Below are 7,590 nucleotides of genomic sequence, written 5' to 3' on the forward strand. Positions count from 1 at the left end.
AACCTGCACATTTTTGGACTGTCTTGCCTCTATGGTGCATTCTCTTCAGTTCAATATACCTCAGCTGTCAGGTCCCACATAGGCAACTTATAAAGAAGGTAAATGCACATGGGATACACTGTAGCTTGATTCGCTGGATTCAAAATTGGCTTAGCTGCAGGAGACAGAGGGTGATGACACGTGGCTGCTTTAGTGACTGGAAGCCAGTGTCCAGTGGTGTACCACAGGGATCTGTGATGGCCCCCATTGTTTGCCATTTATATAAACAACATAGATGATTATTTGGAGGGTAGGATCAGTAAATGTGGGGATGACACAGGGTGGTTATCAGTGAGGTTGAGTGTGCTGGGTGGCAGGAAGATATAGTCAGGATGGTCAAATGGTCAGAAAAGTGGCAGATGGAATATAACCCTGAAAAGTGTGAGGTGAGACACTTTGGGAGGAGTAATGTGACAAGGAAATATTAAATGAATGGCCCGATACTGGGAAGTTCCGAGGTACAAAGGGACCTTGGCATGTTGGGGCAGCACGGTAGCATAGTGGTTAGCACAGTTGCTTCACAGCTCTAGGTCCCAGGTTCGATTCCCGGCTCGGTTCACTGTCTGTGCGGAGTTTGCACGTTCCCCCCGTGTCTGCGTGGGTTTCCTCCGGGTGCTCCGGTTTCCTCCCACAGTCCAAAGATGTGCGGTTTAGGTGGTTTGGCCATACCACATTGCCCTTAGTGTCCAAAACGGTTAAGTGGGGGTTACTGGGTTACGGGGATAGGGTCGATATGTGGGCTTGAGTAGAGTGCTTTTTGTAAGGTCTGGTGCAGACTCGATGGGCTGAATGGCCTCCTTCTGCACTGTAAATTCTATGACTCTATAACTATGTTTGTCCATAGATCTCTGAAGAAGGGCAGATTAATAGGGTGGTGAAGTAGGCATTTGGGACACTTGCCTTTATCAATTGAGGCATAGATTACAAAAGCAGGGAGGTCATGTTGGAGTTGCCTCGAGCTTTTGTGAGGCCACAGCTGGATGTAATTCTGTATGCAATTCTGGTCGCCACATTATATGAAGGATGTGATTGCACTGGAGAGGGTGCATAAACGATTCACCAGATGTTGCCGAGGATGCAACATTTAAGTTATGAAGAGAGGTTGAATACAATCATAGAATTTACAGTGTAGAAGGAGGCCATTTGGCCCATCAAGTCTGCACCAGCCCTTGGAAAGATAGCCCGACTTAAGCCCGCTCCTCCACCCTATCACCTTAACCCAGTAAATACTTGGGTACTTTATATCTTAGAGAAAATATCTTTTCAAGAAGCAATTAGATATAGCTCTTGGCACTCAAGGGTTCAAAGGATATGCTCTCCATACCAGGCAACATCCTGGTAAATCTCATCTGCACCCTCTCTCAAGCTTCCACATCCTTCTGGTAGTGTGGCAACCAGAATTGAAAACTATACTCCAAGTGTGGCCGAACTAAGGTTCTATACAGCTGTAACATGACTTCCCAATTCTTATACTCAATGCCCCGGCCAATGAAGGCATCCATGCCGTATGCCTTCTTGACTACCTTCTCCACCTGTGTTGCCCCTTTCAGTGACCTGTGGACCTGTACACCTAGATCTCTCTGACAGTCAATACCCTTGAGGGATCTACCATTCCCTGTATATTCCCTACGTGTATTAGACCTTCCCAAATGCATTACCTCCCATTTGTCCGGATAAACTCCATCTGCCATCTCTCCACCCAAGTCTCCAACCGATCTAAATCCTGCTATCTCCTCTGACAGTCCTCATCGCTGTCAGCAATTCCACCAACCTTTGTGCCATCCGCAAACTTATTAATCAGACCAGTTACATTTCCTCCAAATCATTTATATATACTACGAACAGCAAAGGTCCCAGCACTGAACCCTGCAGAACACCGCTAGTCACAGCCCTCCAATCAGAAAAGCACCCTTCCATTGCTACTCTCTGCCTTCTATGACCTAGCCAGTTCTGTATCCACCTTGCCAGCTCATTTTGATCCCGTGTGACTTCACCTTTTGTACCAGTCTGCCATGAGGGACCTTGTCAAAGGCCTTACTGAAGTCCAGATGGACAACATACACTGCCCTACCTGCATCAACCATCTTTGTGACCTCCTCGAATAGTTAGTAATACACACTCCCCTTCATCAAATCGTGCTGCCTCTCGCTAATACGTCCACTTGCTTCCAAATGGGAGTAGATCCTGTCTCGAAGAATTCTCTCTAGTAATTTCTCTACCACTGACGTAAGGCTCACCGGCCTGTAGTTCCCTGGATTATCCTTGCTACCCTTCTCAAACAAAGGAACAACATTGGCTATTCTCCAGTCCCCCGGGACATCACCTGAAGACAGTGAGGATCCAAAAATTTCTGTCAAGATCTCAGCAATTTCCTCTCTTGCCTCCTTCAGTATTCTGGGGTAGATCCCATCAGGTCCTGGGGAATTATCCACCTTAATATATTTCAAGATGCCCAACACCTCATATTTTTGGATCGCAATGTGACCCCGGCTATCTACACACCCTTCTCCAGACTCAACATCCACCAATTCCTTCTCTTTGGTGAATACTGTTGCAACATATTCATTTAGTACATCGCCCATTTCCTCTGGCTCCACACATAGATTCCCTCCCCTGAAGTTCAGTGGGCCCACCCTTCCCCTGGCTACCCTTCCCCTGGCTACCCTCTTGCTTTTTATGTACGTGTAAAAAGCTTTGGGATTTACCTTAACCCTATTTGCCAATGACTTTTCCTGACCCCTTTTAGTCCTCCTGACTCCTTGCTCAAGTTCCTTCCTACTTTCCTTATATTCCACACAGGATACATCTGTTCCCAGCCTTCTAGCCCTGACAAATGTATCCTTTGTCTTTTTGACGAGGCCTAAAATATCTGTCGTTATCCAAGGTTCCCGAAATTTGCCGCATTTATCCTTCTTCCTCAGAGGAACATGCCAGTCCTGAATTCCTTTCAACTGACATTTGAAAGCCTTCCACATGTCAGATCTTGATTTACCCACAAACATCTGCCCCAATGTAGGTTCCTCAGTTCGTGCCTAATATTGTTATAATTAGCCTTCCCCCAATTTAGCACATTCACCCTTGGACCACTTTTATCCTTGTCCACCAGCACTTTAAAACTTACTGAATTGTGGTCACTGTTCCCGAAATGCTCCCCTACTGAAAATTCTACCACCTGGCCGGGCTCATTCCCCAATACCAGAAGTATAGTGTTCCTACAATGCATAATGAAGCATTCGGCCCATCACATCTGCACCAGCCCTCTGAAAGAGCATCTTACTTTGGCCCACTCTGCGGCCCTATTGCCGTAGCCTGATCTAACCTACAGATCTTTGGACGCTAAGGGACAATTTAGCATGGCCAATCTACTTAACCTGAACATCTTTGGACTGTCCTGCATCGATGGCACATTCTCTTCAGTTCAATATAGCTCAGCTTATAAAGAAGGTATACAGGGTAACTTGATAAGCTTTATTCAAAATTGGCTCAGCTGTAAGACACAGAGGGTGATGACAGGTGGCTGCTTTAGTGACTGGAAGCGTCCAGTGGTGTACCACAGGGATCAGTGCTGGGTCCCCCATTGTTTGTCATTTATATAAACAACATATGATTATTTGGAGGGTAGGACCAGTAAATGTGGGGATGACACAGGGTGGTTATCAGTGAGGTTGAGTGTGCTGGGTGGCAGGAAGATATAGTCAGGATGGTCAAATGGTCAGAAAAGTGGCAGATGGAAAATAACTCTGAAAAGTGTGAGGTGAGACACTTTGGGAGGAGTAATGTGACAAGGAAATAATAAATGAATGGCCCGACACTGGGATGTTCCGAGGTACAAAGGGACCTTGGCATCTTTGTCGATAGATCTCTGAAGGCAGAAGGGCAGATTAATAGGGTGGTGAAATAGACATTTGGGACACTTGCTTTTATCAATCGAGGCATAGATTACAAAAGCAGGGAGGTCATGTTGGAGTTGTATAGAGCTTTAGTGAGGCCACAGCTGGAATATTGTGTGTAATTCTGGTCGCTACATTATACGAAGGATGTGATTGCACTGGAGGGGCTACAGCAGTGATTCACCAGGATGTTGGCTGGGATACAACATTTAAGTTATGAAGAGAGGTTAGATAGAATCATAGAATTTACAGTGCAGAAGGAGGCCATTCGGCCCATTGAGTCCCTTGGAAAGATCACCCTACTTAAGCCGATGCCTCCACCCTATCACTGTAACCCAGTGAATAATTGGGTACTCTAAATTTTCAAATTTTCTTTTCAAGTAGCAATTGGATATAGCTCTTGGGGCTCAAGGGATCAAAGGATATGGGGGGAAGGCGGGATCAGGATATTGAACTTGATGATCAGCCATGATCAAAATGATTGGCAGAGCAGGCTCAAAGTTGAACTTGATGATCAATCATGTTCAAAATGATTGGTGGAGCAGCCTCAAAGGGCAGAATCGGGCGTCAAAGTAGAACAGAGGTTCGTACTGTTCCTTGACAGAGCCAGGTACACAGTTTGATTCCCGGCTTGGGTCACTGTCTGTCCCGAGTCTGCAGGTTGTCCTCGTGCCTGCGTGGGTTTCCTCTGGGTGCTCCAGTTTCTGCCCATGAGTCCCGAAAGATGTTAGGAGAATTGGACATTCTGAATTCTTCCTCAGTGTAACCAAACAGTCAGAGTGTGGTGACTATGGGATTTTCACAGTAACTTTATTGAAGTGTGAATGTAAGCTTACATGTGACACTAATAAACATTTTTATTATAAGGCCCTCCTCCTGTGTCTATGTATGTTTCTATGTCGGCATTCTATGCACTAAATCCCAACCCAAATTCCTCCCCCACCCACCCTGATTGGTGAGATTTTCCAAGCAGGGAAGAAAATCCTAACACCAGGTGGATGACTGACCCATGAATTGTTGAGTGTTGGCCCCTACTGATATCCCATTGACAGAGTTAGGAAGACTGTTCAGAGTGGAGTTTGACAAATTGAAGTGTCAGGCTGCACGGGGATGTGAGCTGTCACCTGATCAATAAATTACCCTCCATCTATTCATTCTTACTCATTCTTTAATTTTATACCTCAATGTTTTAACAGAATCATTTCACTGAAATGTGGAGAGTTTATCTAATATGAAACGAGTGATGTGATCATTGACCCAGATTTATTTCTGAGGAAGAATCTAACACGAGACCAAATGTGTAAATGCATCACCCTCTTTATTTCACAGTGAGAAGACATTCCCAGCAGTTTGAAAAACAAAAGACAAACAAAGACTAGAAGACGATGGCTTATTTACTCCACAAGCGAAACCTGTGAATGGGTCACCTGTTAACAAGAGTCAGATCTGAATAGATCATTTTCTCAATCACAGATTCAGTCTGTCAATATTCCCAACGTCAGCTCCCAGTGTGGGTTTGAGGAGATCTGAATTGAAACTTTATTCCATCTTCAGTCTCTGGATTCTAAGTTTAGATTCTTTCTCCGGTTTAAGGACCAGTTTTAAGCTGCTTCACACCTGAGTCACAAAACTCCCACTTCACTTTCCTGACCTGGGCCCATCTGTTTCCTGAACCTGGACTGGTCTGAGTCAGACCAAACTGGATTGAGAAACAACCTTTTCCATCATCCCCAACACAATGTCCAGTGTTTGATTATCAGGAATGACAGGAACAGGGAATACTTTACTCCCCACACAGGGAGTCCCCATTAGCAGGTTTCTCCAGTGAGTGTCGTGTTCTTCCTACAGTGTACAGTGTCTATTCCACACAGTCTGTGAAATGGTCCATTCCCATTATATTTCACAGCACAGGAGACAGAACTATTCAAACATTGAAGGCAATTCTTCCAGATGATGTGATGAAAATCTCAGGGCGCGATTCTCCCAGACAGGGAGAAATCGTAAGGCTGGCGTCAAATCCGGGCGGGTTTGACGCAGGCCTCCCCCTCCCCAACCGGGAACCGATTCTGGTCCCCGGTCGGGGCTAGTATGCCGCGGCCGTGAACTCCGGTATCGTGGGCTTAACGAATTTTGTTAAGCCCGCTTGCCAGAGTTTGCGCCGGCTGACGCGTCACATGACGTCAGCCACGCATGCGCAGATTGGAAGACTCCAACCCGTGCATGCGCGGATGTCGTCATCGCGCATTTGCGCGAAACCCGCACATGCGCGGGCCGGGATGCCCCTCAGCCGCCCCGCGAAATGATACAGCGGGGCGGCGGAAGGACAAAGAGTGCGCGGGAATCGGACCCGCTGCCCACGATCGGTGCCCACCGATCGCGGGCCCACGGCACCCTTGGCACGGCCGTGGTACTGCCGTGCCAATCGGTGCCATGGTTTTCAAAATCGGGTCTTTACGGCCGTTTTTACGAACGGCCAGACCAGGTGTGTTTGCCGTTCGTAAAAACAGCCGTAAAGGGCTTGGACTTCGGCCCATCGGCCAGCTGAGAATCGCTGCTGGCCGTAAAAAAACGGCGGCAGCGATTCGTGTCGGGAGTCGGGCGTGGGGGGGGGGGGGGGGGAGAGAATAGCGGTAGGGCGTCGGACTAGCGTGGCCGTAAAAATTTACGAACCCCGCTATTCTCCACACCGTCGTGAGTGCGGAGAATTGCGCCCACAGTGTTTTACAAATGGTTAACACACTGTCTCTTGTCAGTTTAAATATTCCCTTGTAATTAAATAATTCTATCTGGAACTAACTCCGAGTGAGAGACCCCAGGAATAATCCCACATCTGAACACCTCATGATTTCACATTGAACAGCTTCAATACTCTGTAATCTGTAACAAATCCCAATTTCAATTAACTATTATCACATCAACTTTAAACATTCTGGTCAGTATGATGGATAAATATGAACATATTCCATCGCTGTGTAAAGATAGAAAATTCCAGAACTCTGAGCGGGATGCTCCAACGCATGCACCAACTCGCGCCGGCCGGTGGAGGCCCTTCGGCACCGGTTGGCGTGGCGCCAAGCCTTTCGGTGCCAGCCTAGCCCCTGAAGGTGCGGAGGATTCCGCACCTTCCTGGCAGCTCGACGCCGGAGTGGTTCACGCCACTCCCCGACGCCGGTAAGGCCCGTCCCGCTGGGTAGGGAAGAATCCCGCCCTATGTCTGTCACTCGGACCATCTCAGTCTCAGTCTGTTCACAATTCATTTAAAGCAAGATTACAGAAAAAGCGAATTACTGCAGTGATTAATCCCCGTTACCCACCATCCTGTACAATTGAGTTTTGCCCTGTATATGTGCAGTGTGGAGACGTGTTCAGCAATGAATTTGAGATGTTGACGGGAAACCTCATTACAAACAATATTAAAGGAAAAAGAGCAGCCAGGACTCAGGGACATTCAAATATGTCAGGGCTGGAGTCACATGGATGGTTAACATGTGGGTGGATGATCATGCTTAGTTGGTTCAGTGAGTGGTTAAGAACATAACAGGTAGAATATGATGCAGTGATGTTTGGTCTCCTTAGTTAGGGGCTGGTTTAACACAGTGCTAAATTGCTCACTTTGAAAGCAGAACAAGGCAGGCCAGCAGCACGGTTCAATTCCTGCACC

Source organism: Scyliorhinus canicula, chromosome 6 (assembly GCF_902713615.1).
Source record: "Scyliorhinus canicula chromosome 6, sScyCan1.1, whole genome shotgun sequence".
NCBI classification, from domain to species: Eukaryota; Metazoa; Chordata; class Chondrichthyes; order Carcharhiniformes; family Scyliorhinidae; genus Scyliorhinus; species Scyliorhinus canicula.